This window comes from Tachypleus tridentatus, chromosome 12, assembly GCF_004210375.1.
Source record: "Tachypleus tridentatus isolate NWPU-2018 chromosome 12, ASM421037v1, whole genome shotgun sequence".
NCBI lineage: Eukaryota > Metazoa > Arthropoda > Merostomata > Xiphosura > Limulidae > Tachypleus > Tachypleus tridentatus.
The window spans coordinates 36,705,616-36,724,624 of NC_134836.1; the positions used below are offsets into that span (position 1 = coordinate 36,705,616).

Consider the following 19,009-nt stretch of genomic DNA (forward strand, 5'->3'; position numbering starts at 1 on the left):
CGTCGCCATCTTGAACCTAATTTTTTGCGATGATGCCACCGGAATTTGTGATCGATTGTTACATCTCGGTGACAGATAAAGTGTACGGTTATATACGTAAGCTTTACATAAAACTGGTTTGGACCAGCTGTATATTCTGAAATGTGCAATCGAATTTTCAAAACTCAGATTAATATTTGTATTGTACAATTTTATTTTAGAAAGAAAAACAACATAAAAAATGGACTGTGAAGCTGTTTTCTAAACCAGTCTGTCAGCTATCATCTTAAGAACAAGAAATTTGAAGAACGGTCTCATCACCATTTCTGCAATTTCTCTTTCCACATCTGGTAACACCCAATCTTCAATCCTGTTCCACTTTCAAAAAGGCCAACCAAACTTTCACAGAATTAGTCCTTGCCAATTTGACCACATTCATTTTGCACTCTATCCCACAACAGAGAAATCAAGAATGGGCAGAAAGCCCAAGAATGGAAAATTACTGTAACATAGAAAGGTATCAGGACAGAAATCATTTCACTTGAAGCCCAAGTACTTTCTCTTTCGTTCAAAAGTCCACTGAACCAGTGGTAAAGAGAATTTCTCGCCTATATCTCTATTTTTGCTTGAGTCCAACTTTCATGTTACAGGCGAAAAGAGCTATGGACTAAGCATAGTAACAGTTAATAGCAGCATGCCAACTACAAATGCAGTTGAAATTGTCGCTAACAAGCTGAAGAGTTTGGACTTCAAAAAGAACATCATTACTGTTCTTTAGCAGTAGTTTATACAGAGTATTCATGACGGAACTCAGTTGAACGGACGATAACTTATGTTGTAGAAACACAAATGTAAATGACGACGTTTCGAAAGTCTTTTTAGTTTCCCCATTACCGTTGTTACTGTTGGTGAAATAAGAAAGAGAGTTCAATTAATATGTTTGAGCCACCAAATTTTCCACATTAATGAAATTCATCTGGCAATTGTTGATGTTCGCCATAAAAAGTCTGGTAAAGTTGATTAGGAAGAAGAAAAAATTGAGGAAGCTACCAATAAAAGAGTCAGAAGAAGACGTTGAAGAGACGAGCAGAGAATGAAGGCTGGTATGAAGAAGTCCCAGATGAGAACATTGGGTTTTTAGATGATTCTCAAGTCATAATCGAAAAGATTACAATATGTGTTTGCATTTTTCGCAAATATCCATTTAAAAAATAATGATCTCCAGAAACTGTACAAGGTTTATAAGGGAAAGAATTATCTTTGCTTATGGACACTCATACCAGATGGAGGTGAATGCTTATGACGTTAAAGAGGTTTTTAGAATTAAAAAGCATTGTTGCAAGTGCTGTGGTTGATATTTCTACCATTAATCTTTTTTTTTTCTGCAAAAATTGTCCAGGCCTTAAAAGTTGTGTAAATTGGTACCTTGACACTGAGCAGAAAAGTGTGGCTTTGTCAAGGCTGAAAAAAATCTTTTCAGATTTGAGGAGGGAGTTAAATGAAGAGAAGAGCGTTATAGAGCACAAGTTGTATCTATCTATCTATCTATCTATCTATCTATATATATATATATCAGATGACTAAAGAATGAATAAATGCAAATCTTTCTGGCTTGTTCATATAACTCATTTTTAACTGGTGACTCTATACTCCCATCCATCTAGGGATGAAATTACCAAGACATTCGCCTCTTTCAAAATCATGGGAATGTTAATGTGATCAACAAAGACAAGGATCAAGCTATTGACGAAAAGAAGCACCAACTAAATTTGGCAAGGCAAAGAAACTAGATGATTTTATACCAGAAAGAGGAAAAGCAAAAGTACTGAGTCTGGATTCTTCACCCCAAGAAACCTTAAAGTGTTTAAAGAGAGAAATAACTATCCTGCAAAGCATCAAGGATTGTAAAATTTATTGGTAAAGGTATTCAGTACCGTGATGACAATAACTATAGCTTCTGTAGAGGCAGAGAGAAGTTTCTGCACAATTGACTTTTGTTTCAGAAATCTTTAGGTACCTTTGAATGATGAAACTTATGATAAGCTATGCTTCTTCGATCTTACCTCATGCAACAGAAACAATAAAGCTCTTTCTTTTTCAGAAGTATTTTATCTTAATCAATTAATAATTGATTAGTTAGAAACTTTCATCAATTTGGTTGCAGAAACAAAATTTACAACAGAGAAATTTAGCTACTTACACCTTTCCTTTTGTTTGAAAGATTACCAAGTTACAAAAATACACATAGTAAAAATGAGTGGAACGATGGTCATTTTCACCTTGAAGTTGAACCATGCTAATAAAAATCAAGTGTTGTAATATTACCAGCCATTCCTACCTTGTTTCCTTACTTTTTGGTACTCCTATTCCTACTTCCTTATTTTTGTCTAATTATTTTACATTTGTCTCATAGTTTTTTCTTGGTACTAATTCTCGAGAATGACTTGCTCTAGATGTATACTTCTTGTAGCTTTTCTAAGAGCTGTCTCTCGACATTTTCTGGCTTTTGCTGTATTTTCCTTCCATCTAGCCATGGTGATAACTTTTACTTTGGCTGGATTAATAGCTAATGCTTGTTTCACATATTCAGCATAATTGTTTCTTACCTTATCTTTGTTTTTGCAGTAATGCCCTTTCCGTTGGGACAAAAAGTCTTCGAGATTATCAACATAATATTTTCTTCTTCTCTTTCACTTTGTTTCCTTGAATGGTACATTTTAAAAGGTGCTCTGTTTCAAGTACAACCTTAAATGTCAATAGGTCACACTTAGTTTGAAAATAATGCAAAGGTAAATTATACAACTATTTGTTTTGTTTTTAGTTTAGAGTACTCGAGTAAAGTTATGTCAGACTTTATTAATGGTAGCATTCGTCCTTACATAGGAGACACATCTCATAAAACTGCGTTGTCCAACATAGTATCTTCGAGTCAGTTGTATAGAATAAAAACTTTGCTTTCTTAGTTAGGATATCGATCTAGAGAATCTACGTCGTCCACGTTTTTTTTTTATCTGTCTGATATAGCTGCAGGCTGATCACGTAGTGCGTGCGCATAAGCAGTGATATGATGGTGGGTTGTTACTTGGCAACTTACAGAGCGTGCTCATAGTAATAGAATATAGCTAGTAGCATGGTGTTGGCTCGTCAGTAGTATTGCCAAATGCTTATTGTTATTACCACAGTTATAAGTAAAGTTAAGAAAAGTTATTTTAGCCAAGGTGCAAAATTTAATCATGTACTTTTTATTAGCATAAAATAAAGGTAGGAAAGAGCTACACCTTTCTAACAACATTAGTCATCAGATTGACAGATTTGTGATTCTGCGAAATGTTTATCTTTACTGACTTTCTCAAGTGCTTTGGTGGCTTGTTACCCTGCAGTTGGTTTATTACTTAGCAATGCATGTAGGGTTCTTGTAAAGTTTTGTTTACACGCTGTTCACAGTGTGTTGAAGATTTTAATTTGTGTTATACATCTGGCCTATTCCTACTATAACTACCATCGTACTTATAACATGATAAATCAGTTTTATATAGCCCTACATAACAATTATGGCGAAATATGTTTGACGCTTCGATATCTCAATTTGAAATACGAAAATACTTTAAATTAGAAAGTCTCTCACTTCAAAACACACACACACACACACATATATATATATGTATACATAATAAACTAACTTAAGGTATGTAAATGCTTGTAGGATTTCCTTACATTCGTCCTTACTGTTGAAGCCGTTTACAGTTTCAAAAATCAGTAGCATCTTAGCAGCTATTGAATTTCAATCGCAAATCCCCGTATATTAGATCCTTAATCATTTAGTAAGTCAAGCTATGTCACGTATTATAGCAGAAACGTTGCCCTACGAGCGGTTCATTGTGATAGTAATTACTAACCGCAGTATTCCTACTTCGTTGAAAACAAATTTAGAAGAAAAAAAAAGGTTATTGTTTCTCCCATTGGGAACTACTGTACGGGAAGTGTTCGGATTATGCTCTTTAGTCATATAACTCATTACACCAAAACAGTTCAGAAGATATACCATGAATAAATGTGAATAACATACAGGGTGAGCCAAAAGTAGGTGGACAGCATTTGGAATAGGTTTATGTATCGGTTATATTAATGCAATTGTATATTATAACTATGTTGCAACTATATTATTTGTGTTATATAATTACAATTTTATAATTAAATTTGTTTTAATTTAATCTGTTTTCTTTTTTTTAGATTGTTAATAGAACCCATAATGTCAAATACTTTAAATACAGATAAAAGAATATGGGTGTTAAAAGAGTATTGGAAATCTCAAAATACTGAAACCGTAAGGAGAAAGTGGGTTGAAACATTTGATACTCCAGCTCCAAAAAGACAAACCATTTACCGTATCCGTGACAAATTCGACGCCACTGGCTCAATCCTTAATGCTGCTAAAACTGGTCGACCCAAAACAGCCTGTACAGAGAATAATACGCAACGTGTTGCCGATGCATTTGTTCAAAGTCCAAAAAAATCCACCAGAAGAGCTTCTGTGGAATTGAACATACCACAAACCTCTATTAGGCGAATTATAACGCAAATTGGGTTGAAACCCTATCGACCACAACTAATTCATAGCTTATTGGAGGATGATCCAGACAGGTGACTGCAATTTAGTGAAATTATGCTGAACAAGATTGAAGAAAACCCAGGAATTTTAGATAACATTGTGTGGAGTGATGAAGGTTCTTTTAAATTATCCGGTCATGTCAATAGACATAATTGTGTTTACTGGTATAGTGAGAACATGCATTTAACATTAGAACAACAGCTAAATCAGCCTGGTGTCAATGTTTGGGGTGGTATTTCAAGTTCTGGTGTTTATGGACCATTTTTTTTGGACGGAACAATTACAGGAGATAAGTATCTCGAAATTCTAAGGAATCAAGTTGTTCCCCAGTTACAGCAACAACCTAATTTACATGACTTTTATTTTCAACAAGATGGGGCCCCTCCACATTATTCCAAAGGAGTTCGTGAGTATCTTGATGAAACATTTCCATTGAAATGGATTGGTCGAAGAGGTCCAATCGATTGGCCGGCACGTTCACCGGACTTGACCCCTATGGATTTTTTTTCTTTTGGGGAGTACTCAAGGAAAAGTTTATAGTCAAAAACCAAGAAGTGTCGGTGATTTAAAAAATTACATAAGAGATGCATTTCAAGAAATTAATGCCCAGAGTGACTTGTGCAAAAATGGTTGTCGATGCGTAAGAGGTAGACTTCAAAGCTGTGTAAATCAAGAAGGAAAACAATTTGAGCATTTGCGTTAATAAATAACATTTTATTTTCATTAATATAATTGTCTTATTACATATAGTTGTACGTATACGTGATCTCTAAATAAATGTTTTTTTACTGTCCACCTACTTTTGGCTCACCCTGTATGTATCATATGCACAAATAAGAATATATTAAAGCCTCATCAACTATACTTTTTTGCTATGCCTAGAAAGTCTTAAGAATATATGCATCGAACATAAATGCAAAGAATAATACAATTATTACAAACAAAACGCAATTTTTATGGAACTACAAAAACAACGAAAATATCTTTCGTTATGGCGTATAGTTATATAATAGGCTATTTATGCTGTGAGAATCATAATTACCCATGGTTATCACTGAGTCACCACAGATTTTGAAAGATAACGTCTAATATCTGAATAATTACCATAAGTGTTAATGTTAAACAAAGTAAGAAATGCTGTGTGTTGGCAAATGTTATTATTAGCATTATATATACTTATCGTTTGAATGAATGAGACACGGAAAGATAACAGAAAATGACGGATGTGTTCTGAAAGAACTAAATTTAAAACGAGCATTTTCTTCCACGAGGAAAAACTTTTAAAATACAACGTGTATTTACAACACTTAGAGTTCAACTGCCAAAGAGTTACCCAATATAATACTTTAAAATCGTATCGGTAACTTACCAGTTAAACAGTACTTGAATTAAAGTTGAATTTCTGTCTACAATCTGGGTAACATAAAATATTAAGCGTGTTATACAATAACCAACCAAACAATGAATAGATACGATTACACAAGTAATGACACAGTTCAATATTGTTGTTTTCAAGATATTTTAAATATAAGGGGTTTCTTTATAATCATCACGTGCAAGTATTTTTGTGAAGCATGCGCTGTGTTGTTGTATGCCATTTCCTTATTATAACTTGCATTTTCCCTCGCAATTAGAATTTTGAATCCTGACACAAAACCTTGGGAGTAATGATTAAAATGTTAAATAACATATAACTTTATAAAGCAGAATCATTACACTGTTCAACAAATTAAAATAACCGTGTAAACTTAGTATCACTAAAAAACTTCAAACTTATGATTTAAAGTGATATTTCTGATTCCGTTTAAAATTCGAAAATACCGACATGTTAGGAATATGGGCATTATATGCTGAGTGAAGACGTCTGAAAGCATTTTAAAGGCTGCATGTTGCGTTTTTTGAAACATACCAGGTACAAACTTGCTCGAATAAAGTTTCGTTTGAGTTTACTTGCTGATTGAATATATTTTATTACAGTTTACAGCTTTTGCAGTCAGATTTGTTTTCAGAACGGGTAAGCCGTTTCGATTACTTACGATTTTCAGATAACATTTATAATTTCAAAATGCTTTGGAAAAAATTTACTTCTGACACTTGCAATTTCTCAGAAGTTATCGTCTCACAGTTGCCTTTATAACAGTCATATTAGTTTAGATTCTTTATAAAATCTTAGTTGTAACTGTTATTAGTGAAATAAGATTATCTTAAAATGAGTTTTTTGATACTATCACTTCTTAAATTTATTCAAGACGTAAAATTTTTCTGATATACTTCTTTCAAGTGATTACTAACATAATAGATTTGATGTAGACGTTCGGTGCGTTTCAGAGACATAACCAAGTATACTAAAATAACTGAACTTTATGTAATTACACAGATTTTAATTTAAACGAAATAACAGTAAAGTTGAAATAATTTCTATTACCACCAATGTAAAGACAAGTTTGTTACTTGTTTATCACTTCGTTTTGAAAGAAAAAGTTTTGTAGACACTACAGGTAGCATGATTTTTTTCTTTTTGCAAGCAACCTAAGTTTATAATCATCACAGAATACAATGGCTTTATGATGAGCATTACAGTTCCCAATATGAGAACTTCAGTGCTTGATTGCTTTGTGTATACGATGGCACACGTGTTAATTTTTATAGAGACGTGTGATTTTATGTATAGTTATTTGTAACTAAATATCAAATACACTGATCACAAAAAACAAACTTGCCTAGGAAGATCAGAATAACGTGTAGTTAATATAGAATTTATTAGCTGTGAAAGAGCGGCCAGTTAATTATCTAACTGTTGAGAATGCAACAACTTTTATGGCAGAATTACAGCTTTGTGTTGGAGCTACAACATTTAGTGGCTTTATGGAAAAAAAAAATTGTTTTTTTGTTTAATTACCAAAAACTCCCATGGAGCCCACAGTTATTTGTTAATCCATACAAAATAACAATCAGTTAGTCTAATAACTCAGTAGTTAATTTTTAACTAAGATAACAGAAAATGACGGATGTTTCTAAAATATATTATACTGTCAAACTTGAAGCAATTGGCAGTCTTATACATGAAAAAAAAATTGTGCTTTTGCAAATTAGATTTTCAAATCTTGAGTCTTTCACTACAGATTTATGATAAAATATACTTTTGATATAATGTGCTTAAACACTTCAAGGCATTAACTAGTTATATTACAAAAGTTGCAATGAATTTCATTTGTTTTGTTCTGAATTTCATACAGAGCTGCTCTAAAACTACCTGCACTAGCAGTCTGTGTTTAGCAGTAATAGTCAACACCACCCACTGCCAACTCTAAGACTACCTGTTTACCAACAAATAATGGGAATGACTGCTACATTATGTTGCTCTCATGGCTGAAATGGCAAGCATCTTCAGCAATGGGAATTGAAGCTCACGACCCACAGCTTGTGAGCCATGTGCCTCAGACTCCATGTCAGACAAAGTGGCACTGAAACTGTCAGATATAATATTCTAATCAAAAGTATAAAAGCATACATTTAACACAAAAACCGATTCACGTGCTAAACTTCAATATAATGCCATTCTTTACTGCTACTGATTAAGAATAAGTTAACAGTGGAAAGAATTTAAGACATCCACAAACCACCACATCATCTAACAACAAACTGAAATGAAACAAATATGATCACAGCCACTCTTGCCTTCTTGTTAATGAAATTAATGACAAACCAATACTAGTCTTGAGAGTAAAGATTCACAACTTATTATATATCTATACTTCATATTAAAGCAATCAAGCAAATGTGGATTTGTCAATTTTATGTATCTTTTAAATATACTTGCTAGACACTAAACAAAAATATAGTTTAAGTGAATAAAACACGAATACTTATTTGTAACATTTTTTGCATTAAAGTTAGCAAACATACCATAAACAAATTCTTACATTTAATATAGTAGGTCACATAAAGAGTTACTACTCCTGAATTAGTACATATTGAACTCAAAATTTAATAATTCAAAATGATTAATATAAAAATTATTATACTTAAGCATATAATAAATCTTAGTAACAAAACATATAATGTCAAAGTAAAACATTCTTGCATTGGCAAAAATAAACAACCAACAGCTTTATGAGTTGGGTCAGCATGCATAGAGTAAAAAAACAAAAGAAAAACTTGCCCAATTACATATTCTGGGAAAAACCTTAAAGATGTTTCAAGCAGAACATATGATAGTTATAAATTTCCATGTTGCATGGAACAGTAGACAAAAGTAGAGATTACCAACAAAGTATATGAGAATAAATTAAATACAAGTAGAACAAAGTCTTACAGTCAAAATTATTGTTTTCTCCATTTAAAACTCTGCTTAAAAAGTTTTCTGATAAATAATTTACATAATTATGTTCTTATTAATAAACATGAAACATCATCACAGTTTCACCACAATGCAAAAATAAGACATTCACACAGCTATCCCAAAAAACACACATACATGTCTAAAGCAAATGATTAATTGTAACTCATGCAGCAAATGTATACTTCTTAAATTAAATATATTCAGAATAATTTAGTGATGACTGCTACGTGTATATTATCTTGGCCATTAAAACTAACACCAAAGAAAAAACGAATAAAATGGAGAAGAAACTACTTGGAACTATTTTTTATTTTCTATAAGAAATATAGACCAACATAACTTTAAACAATAGACTAATCTATTTCTCTTTACAAGTTCATACATACGTAACAGACACTACCACAAATTCCAGTTATCTATGAACCAATCAGCACTTGTGCTAGTATCTAGAGACTACTAGCACAGGGTCCACAAAACTATCAACACGTAGGTGTCCAAGGCTGACATCTTGAAATTTTTACTTAATACTGCTATTTGAATTTTATTCCCATTGTTTAGAAATAAAATTTCTCATTCCTACCTATCAGAACTATAGAAAAGTAAAAGATAATAAACCACTCTTACAACTAAATAGTTCTAGTTACTATATTTTATCATACTCAGAATTAAAACGTTGCAACTAAAGAGCAAAAAATTAAATCTACTTTCATATTTTGAAGATTTTGAAAACTAAAAGAAACATCATCGGCTTAACAACATTCAAGGTTTTACAGAATATAACAATTTATTTTTAATTATTTCAGTACGATTTTGGTTTTTTTTCAAAGGCACAAATTTACTTTCCTAAAAATGATAATTTTTAACACAGACACATTAAATATAGTATGCTCACTTTTTCTTAAGATACATCTTAATAGAAGCCTGTAATAATTAAAAGCTAAATGCCCAAAACACTTTGATGTTGATGGATTTAAAGCATCATCATCACCCATCTTATGATTACTAGTCAGTGAAAAACTAGAAGAAGAAAAAAATGTCAGAAAATATTATAATAGAAATGTACCTTAAAATTAATCGAGATGCTGAATAGTACAAGGTTCAGGTTAAGCAAACAACAGGGTGAGTTGTCCCTCTTCCAATTACTCCATTATGAAATCTCAAGGTCACCTCTTCTGAAGTATTCTCACTAAAGATTTCTTGCAATCACATCGTCTGCACACATAAACGGTCTTGTTCCTTCCTACACCTTCCTTTCGTCAGTGAAACATCTATCAGGAACAAATAAAATCTGAACTCTTTGCTGTGAATGGATAACTAGTCGGTTGGTAAGACACATGCACAACCAGCATAAACTGTGCATTTTTAGGAAAAATAAAATAAATCTCCTCCAGTTTGTAAAAAATAAAAAAATATACCATGCAGTGTTGCATGCTAGTGGCTGGAGTTATGATAAGTAGAGAGGCTACTATCCAATTAATAGCATAAATGGGTGGCTCTTGGAAAAGGGGCGGAGCTAAAATGTGAACTCCCAGATTTCCCTGTCAGTCTCCCTTCCACTCCATATATGGAAGGATGTGGAACCATTAAAATTCTTCCTTGGTTTAGAGCTGCATTGATAGGTAGTTTCAGATATCAAACATACACAAAGTGAATATCTTCCAAAAATTAGATTTTAAAAATCTGTGCTGAACCACATTTTTTTTTTTTTACACAGTACAATTATTTTATTCATCATCGTATTAAATAAAATTTTACAGCCTACAAAACTGGTTAAATACACTGTGAGAAATGTTAATAATGATTGACTTTGCATACAGTTTATGCAAAGTAAACTATACATATGTGATACAAAATTTACTCTGAATGACAATACATTTCACTGCTTACAGACATTGACATACATAAGTTCTGCCATTTTAAAAACTACAAAACACCTTTTTATAGAGGATTATTTATGAAATTTAAAATGTAAATCAAAATTACACTATTCCGAGAACTAACAGATACTTGAAAACAATAAAACCACTTTGAACTAGAAGAGAGCAAAAGTTATTATATAAAGAAATATAATTTAGAAATAATACAGTTTATGAAAAAGGTAGACTTATTTTCTGATAACTAACTGATAACAGTTTCAATTACTATTTCTAATAGGTACAGATCTTTACTAAACCATAGATTCAATCAAGATTCAAAGTGGAGAAGTAATAAAGCACTTTAGTTTCCTTTATTTCTTTTATCTTCAGCTGCTTTAACATACAATAATCATAAATGAAAACACAAACATTTTCTCAACATTTCTAAAAGCAAAATAATCATGTTAATATATGCAAACTAAAATACCACTTGATGAAACTTTTGTACAATGGACAACAACTACCTGCTGTGGAGACACAAATGTGAAGGACGAAAGGCGGAAGACTTTCGAAACGTCATTCTCTACACTTGTGCCTCCACAACAGATGGTTGCTGTTCATTCTACAAAGTTTCATCATGAATACTCTGCCAAAACAATCTATCAAAGAATAAAATACCACTTAGTTAAAATAGAAGATAATTTTAACCAGAACTGATATTAAACCAATGAACAGAAAGGCACACTTTTATCACCATATACAGCACACGAATCTATACAAAACTTGAAGTTAATATAAAATAGAACAGGGGTTGCAAAACTGTGGTATCTTTATGTATTCTCAAGACAGCTGGTATGGGTATTAAAACTTTAATTAAAATATAGAACAATGTTTTGACCTCCTTGTGTCATATTCAGGTTAACAAACAGTTTGCAAATGACTGTTGTGGTCTCTAAGTTGTTTTTTTGTGTGCATTTCTTATAGCAAAGCCACATCGGGCTATCTGCTGAGCCCACGAGGGGAACTGAACCCCTGATTTTAGCATCGTAAATCTGTATTTTACTGCTGTACTGGTGGGGGATCTCTTTAGGTAATTCAAGGAAAAGTTTCATAATTACATAGAAGTTTGTAGATCTTGAAGCAAACCTGATACTTTAGACCTAAAAAATTCAATTATATAAGCAAAAGTAATATTTACAAATAATGTGGAAAGTCTAAAATAAAATTCTACATAATATGGCTTTTGAGTTAAAGTGTGGAAATATATTTTTTGTTTGAAAATTTGTGTGCATTTTAAAATAATGACCTAACTGCTGGTTTCTTTATTAAAGAAGAAGGCTTACTGGCACTTTCTTGCAATGATACAATCAAGTCAGAGTTTAAGAATATCCACTGTGAGTTTTAGATTTAGAAAACTGGGTAGCACCCAGAAGTTACAGGCCCAGCAGGTCCTTTCCTGATGCCTTTCACTATTATGCACCATTGTGAGATAAAACTTTTTATCACTTGAGGCCCTAAAGTTCACGTAGAGAAACAAGATGAATCCTGAACCTGACCCGAGGCTAATAAATATTACACCTTACATTACAAAAACTTTTTCTCACAAAAACACATGCTCCATCAAGTTGAAACGTAGTATTTATATCATAGTGATTTTTATGTACTTAGCTGTTGTTAAATTATACTCTTATTATGTTGGCTGCTGAATTCTCCTTTCAAGAAACCCATTTAGACAGCCTGCAACAAAAACAAGTTTTGGAGCCACTGATATGGAACATGCATTTGTATGTGGCACATGAAATTCAATTTATTAGCACAAGAAGAGAATTCATTCTCTATGCATGTCTGAATCTAAACCCCTACTTTGAAGAACCATTATTATTATTATCACTTTTAATAATATTTCATGACTTGTCAGATACAAAATGCCATATGTACAGTTATCTTGAATGAAGTTCACTGACAAAACCATAACCAATAAGATTTAAAGTGGTTTCTTTATTTGTTTTTGAAATTTGTGCAAAGCTACACAAGGGCTATCTGCACTAGCCATTCCTAATTTAGCAGTGTAAGACTAGAGGCAGGGCAGCTAGTCATCACCAGCTACTGCCAACTCTTCAGTTACTCGTTTACCGATGAATAATGGGATTAACCATCATGTTATAATGCCCCCATAGCTGAAAAAGTAAGAGCAGGTTTAGTGTGATGGGGATTCAAACCTACAACTCTTGGATTACAAGTTGAGTGCCTTAACCACCTGGCCATGCTGGGCCATTTAAAGTGGAGACAGCATCGTCTAGTCACACAGAATAAGGTCAATTATGTGGAAAAATATTAATTTATTAAAATACAGTCTTAACCTTGTATGACCTAGCCACTGAAATTCTTCCCTTAAAAGTGACGAGGACTTTGAATTATTAAAAATACCTTTAGAAGTAAATATTGAAACACATGCCTTATAAAAAATATTCCGATTAACAAATAGAACATTGTTTTAATAAACAGTTTAATAAATAAACACTTTATAGTTGTATGATTATCTCAAATCATATCTGTAATTTGATAGGTCTCAGGATCCTAAATGCGTTATAACTTACACTGTAAAAACTTAAATACAACAACAGTTACTTAAGAGCTGGGTGATTTATTATCTATAAGCAACAGTTATATCTATTAGTGTTACATAAACTATCTGATTAATCAAATTTAGTGTTTCTGATTATTCCAACAACCAATTAATCAAAATTCTATTTGTATTAGTTCTTGCAAAAATAATCACGTAACTAAAATTACTATTTTTGATTATTCTAACTATCCAAGTATTGAAAATATTGTTCTCATGGTTTTTAGTTGATGAGCACAAAGTTATGAAATGAACCATTTCTGCTATGCCTAATTTTAGCCTTACAAGTTGTTTTTAACTTAAATTTTATTCTGGTTTGATGACTCAGAAGGGAAGTAATGATTCAAAAGCCTTAGGTTTAATTTCCACTTAAACTAAACTTGTTCACCTCCTCTTTGTTAAAATAAAGCTATTAAGATAACCTGTACCTGTCACTAATTTTGAACTGCTGATGAGAGAGAAAGCAACTGGCTGGCAGTACCAACAACCTATTTTTTGTTTTTTATATATGTACAATTTGGGGAACACTATACTGTTTAGTGGAACTGTTTTTATCAAATACCATTAATCATCCTTCCCCGATAGCTAACTTGTTTCAGTTAAGGAATTTATATTCTTTCATTCTAAAAAAAAACAAAAACTTTCTGCTGATAATTTGTTCTATGCACTTTCTAAATTTTGGAAGCTTATGTTGTAAAAATGTACAAGCATTACGTCTTAAGTCACTGTTTATACCCTCTAACGAATCTGAACAATTAGCAGTGTGTAATTCAACAAGTTTTATAACATACTAATGAAACAAACTGCTGTTAACCTTCATAGATATACTTAATATTCTATTACTGAAGCCTTTTGTAAGGTTAATAAGAATTGTATCTTTGATTTTATGAAATCCATTTCCCAGACAGTCAAGGTATTATTTAAGAAAAGCTTACTTAAATAACAAAAAGCTAAATAAAGTTTTGAATTATTTATTAGTCAATCAAACTATGCAATCTAACTAACATCTTGTGTTCCATTCAAAACCCATTTTCTAAATAGATAAGAAAGTGAATAAAATTAACAAATAAAAATACTGCACTTTCAACAGTATATAATATACTAATATAATTAAAACAGCAGAGGTTTCTCAATATAAAAAAACATAAATTGAATACACATATGATTTTTAACTCAAAACAGAGAATTTAATTTGAAGGATTTTAAATTTATGTTCATTGCAAAATGTCATGAATAATATTAGTTCTTCAAGATATTCCATGAGAGATCTTATAATGAAAGAAATGGCTGAAGTATCTTTACTGATGAAGATCAAAAATATTATTCTTAGCTAATAAATTCCTCAACAGCAAGAAGAGTGATTTTTAAGTAAACTATTTCTGTTTAGAGGAAACATTATTTTTGGAAAACTTGGGAACTTCTTAAATTTATATGGAAGCTTAGTAAGTTTCAATGAGAGCTTCATCTTAAACTATTTTGACACTAATAAAATTCCAGATGACCAAATTTCCAATATGATCTCAAAAACAGATTCACTGAAAAAGGGTTCTATTAATTATGAACAAAATAGCATGGCTTCTTTCAGAAGAAAATTATAATTTATTGTGAAATATTAATTTAAAAATTTACAACAAATAATATAAGTAATAATGTTAAGGGTGGTTTTCTTGTCTTAATAATCTGTTGAAGATTTTATGTGCATACACAGCATTTATATAAACACACTTTTGATGTTACCTTTATGTTCTAAAAAAGCCATGGCCATCATGCCGATGTAGAAATATTAGAATTTCAAGTGACTCTGAAATTGATAAGTACTAGCAAAAATGCTATCCTATAGATAACTGATTATGCTAGTAATTACTAACCTTAGTATTCATAAGTATTCAAAGTTAAGATGCAGAGTTCATCTTTAAATTCTTTGTTATAAAATTTTGAAATGGTCTGCCTCTTAATGAATTGGAACACAGTTTAAATTTTTTAAAACCTTTTCCTTTTGATTTGTCATATGGTGTACATGAAGTGCTGTATTTAATTGTAAGTTACATTATATTTTTAGTTATTTAATTTTGTAAGACAGGTTTGTTTTGAATATTCATTAAAAGCTCCATGAGAACCATCTGTGTCAGCCATTCCTAAAACTAATGGACAGCATTTACTGCTGACTCTTAATCTGCTTTAATTAAAATAGTGGGATTTGACTGCTACCCTTATCGTGCACATTGGTTCATAGATAAAGAGCACAATTTATATCTGTACATTTATTTATTTTTTCATAAATAGAATGTAAACTATGCATGATTGGAACAGTCTGAGAAGCTAACCATTAGGCCAAATCCATCCTGTTTTGGCCAGTTAAACATGATAACAATCATCAAATGTTTTTTGTTTTTTTTAACTACATGCTTTCATCAATACAAAACAATTCCCAAACTACTTCTGCTAAGTAACAATTGTTTTGTGGTAATGCTAATTTTAAGTCTAGGATATTTTAAAATTAAATCCTTTTAAAAGTTACACTGCAATGGTAAAACATGGCAAAATGATTCTTGAACAAATAATATCTTATTCATATCTATGGGTATTTTTTAATGTGAGAGGGATGTAAGATAGGTTAATAAACAGCAACCTAGAATAATTAGTTACACTGAAGTCTAATTAAAAATATTATATCCAGGTTTTTACCTCCATATCTACATAATTTACCTAAGCACTAGAAGAAATATAATATTTATTGACAAAAACTGGTTGTGTTACTTATGCTACTTTATAATTTAATTATGTTTTTCTTGTTTATGTATGTATGGTAGTGCATAACATATACAAAGCTACTAAAAATAGACACAATTTATTAATTTTTAACAAAACTGTGTTAGTACAGCAGTACAAGTTTCATGGTTCAAAATTTGGTAACAGTTGATTGGATAATATTTTTCATTATACCACTTAAAATTCAAATTCTTGATAAGTGTCATAAATCTAGTATCAAGTAAAACTAATCCAGAATCTGTATTTCAAACCACAACAGGCTCTTTAACTAAAACTTGTAAAATCAACCATGTGCTGTTTTATTATAACATTTTTTTTAAAGCTACATCAATAGATATTATTAATGGATTTGTAATATCATTACTATGTTAGTCTGAATTTACTAATAACTAAACGCAATAAACCGATTTTATAATGTACTAAGTCAAATCAACACTTACTACTAGTACTAACAATAACTGGCATACACATTAATTTAGTTTGGCTACAAATTATGCTAACAATAACATTAACAGACATTCACGATTTCAGCAAAATAAGCAGTTTCAAGAAGTCTTGATACCAGATTATAAAAACCCTGTAACTCGAACGTTTTCGTAAGGTGTGGCTTTCTTTTTTTTAGGAGCAAACTGGACAAGCAGTGATATTTGTGTAGCCAAAACATTGCCAATAAGACTAGCACTTTAATTTTTGGTAATACTTTTAAGTATAAATTACAAGATGACCGAATGAAGCCTAAAAATAACAATAACTTTTTCGTGCCAAAACGATTTTGTTTTAATGGCACAGCGCCCTCTCTATTCAAACGATAAATTTGCTTTAAAAACCTTTCCATTTCTAATTTCCATTTACTACTTAACGTAAGAGTTGTTAGAGAATAATCTACATGAAAGAGATAAACATTAACACTACAAACTTATAAAACAAAGCAAAAACGCAAAAGAAAAAAATCACTATATAAATAATCGGTATCGATTATACTTCATTTAAAACAGTATCTTTGGCTCAAGAATAAAACTGAAAAATGTCACTTTTCCGAAAAGAGGTCTTCATTATAGTAATTTTGAAAAAAAAAATTAGTTAACGTCTGATAACACAAAGAAGAATATGAACAGAAAAATTAGTTTTTCTTAAAACATATGTATCTTATTCAATACAAAAATCATTCAATGTTATTCTATCATTTCAATAGCGATGAAAAAAAGCTGTCGCAAAAGTTTTAATGCGATGGTCTTAAGGATTTCAGTATATGTACATACGAGAGATTCAAGAAAACTTATGCAGTGAGGTAATAGCTAAAGTGCTTAAAGAGCCTAACTTAAGAAATCTAATTTCAGAAACATAAATTATACGATGATGAAATCAAGTTTTATAAACCTGTTTCGATGCCTACAGTGAACATGAGAAATGAAAATGTACAAGAAATAATGTTCAGGCTTTGGTGACAGGACAAGGCCAATGAAGATGAACAGCCAGTACAGGAAGATTTGCAATTTTTTTATGCCCCTGACCTTAAGATTAAACACTTTTCTTCAACTAATGGGATAATGCAACCAAAATTCTATCTTTTTTAAGAGTCTTTTTTCCAAGAAAAAATATTCATTTCATTGTTAGACATATACTTGTTACAAATTATTAAATATGAACATTTTTATGAGGTCACAATTAGATTATGGTTCATGATGGGCAATATATGTTTAATACATTTTTATGGAATACAGAGAAAACAAAGGCTAGATAGTTTCATCAGAACAAATACATAATTTTAATTTACACTAACCTGTTAATCACATACAGGGTTGCATAATGTGCCCACATTTACTGTTTAATGGTATAAGTGCGTATTTTCTTATTTACAATGTTTAAAATGCTTTGAATCTTTTGTAACAATTATAATTCACCGAATTACTGTAAACGTTCCGAGACTATTGAAAATGAAAATTAGAAACAGAATGTAAATTTTTAAGAATTGTGAAAATACTAATTAGGAAGAGAATGTAACTATGTTGGTCAAATGTGTCGTTTGGTATATTGGAAATAAGGCTCAGAGGCACCCGATTCGTTCACCAAATTTAAACAGTGTTTTATATTATCGCTAGATGGTGCCACGATAGCAGTAAAGTTTACGGTTCAAGAACCACGGCCTTGCAAAAGACAGAATCATTTAACAGTTTTGAAAATATTGAATTATTAATAGCTACTCCCTACATGTAGCTGAAATAAAGGGGGTTGAGGTGAACTAAATTGTTGGAACACGTATTCAAGTACCCTAGAATGAAGATGTTTTTCACTGCGACCGGACAGCAATAATACTTGTGCAAAGATATTTAGATACGTAAACTTTCGAACAAATCTTGCATAATATCGTGAATCGAAGAATGTTAGTATGTGTCTGTTGTAAGAGCGTTCAGAAATAAAAAGGAACAAATCTTATTAAACAACTGTGTAATAAAAAGAACATAATAAAAGTCTCGGAATACTACTAACGAAGTTTGATTTGTAATAATCGTCCTTTATATTTATCCAAACACAAACCTTTGTTGTATTACTTTCTTACTACAATTCTTCCTTTTTATCAAAACGAAACTTAAAACATGGAGTAATTTTTAAAAATTTACTTTCGAGAGATATAAACAGTGAATAGGTTATATATTCAATTACATACCTCTGTGCAAGTTCACATAAAATACTCTCATTGGGATATTTTAACTGTATCTGCTTGTGGAACGCTAATTTTTTTTTCAGAAGCATCATAAACTGTGAAAAATGTAAAATCCATCTTGCGCCAACCGACTGATTAACCTGAAAGAAAAACAAATACAAATGAATAG

The 19,009-nt window shown here is 31.2% G+C and overlaps 1 long non-coding RNA gene across 9 annotated transcripts in view; it reads right to left on the reverse strand.

Annotated features, from left to right (window-relative positions):
• The window catches only part of LOC143235851 (uncharacterized), a 152,459-nt gene that overhangs the window by 67,778 nt on the left and 65,672 nt on the right, over window positions 1-19,009 (reverse strand). For all 9 annotated transcript variants that reach the window (XR_013019397.1, XR_013019394.1, XR_013019396.1 and 6 more), the window contains exons 2-3: window positions 18,844-18,980; window positions 9,994-10,198 (exon numbers count right to left, since the gene is read on the reverse strand). This is a non-coding gene — a long non-coding RNA (uncharacterized LOC143235851). The remainder of the gene's footprint in view (window positions 1-9,993; window positions 10,199-18,843; window positions 18,981-19,009) is intronic.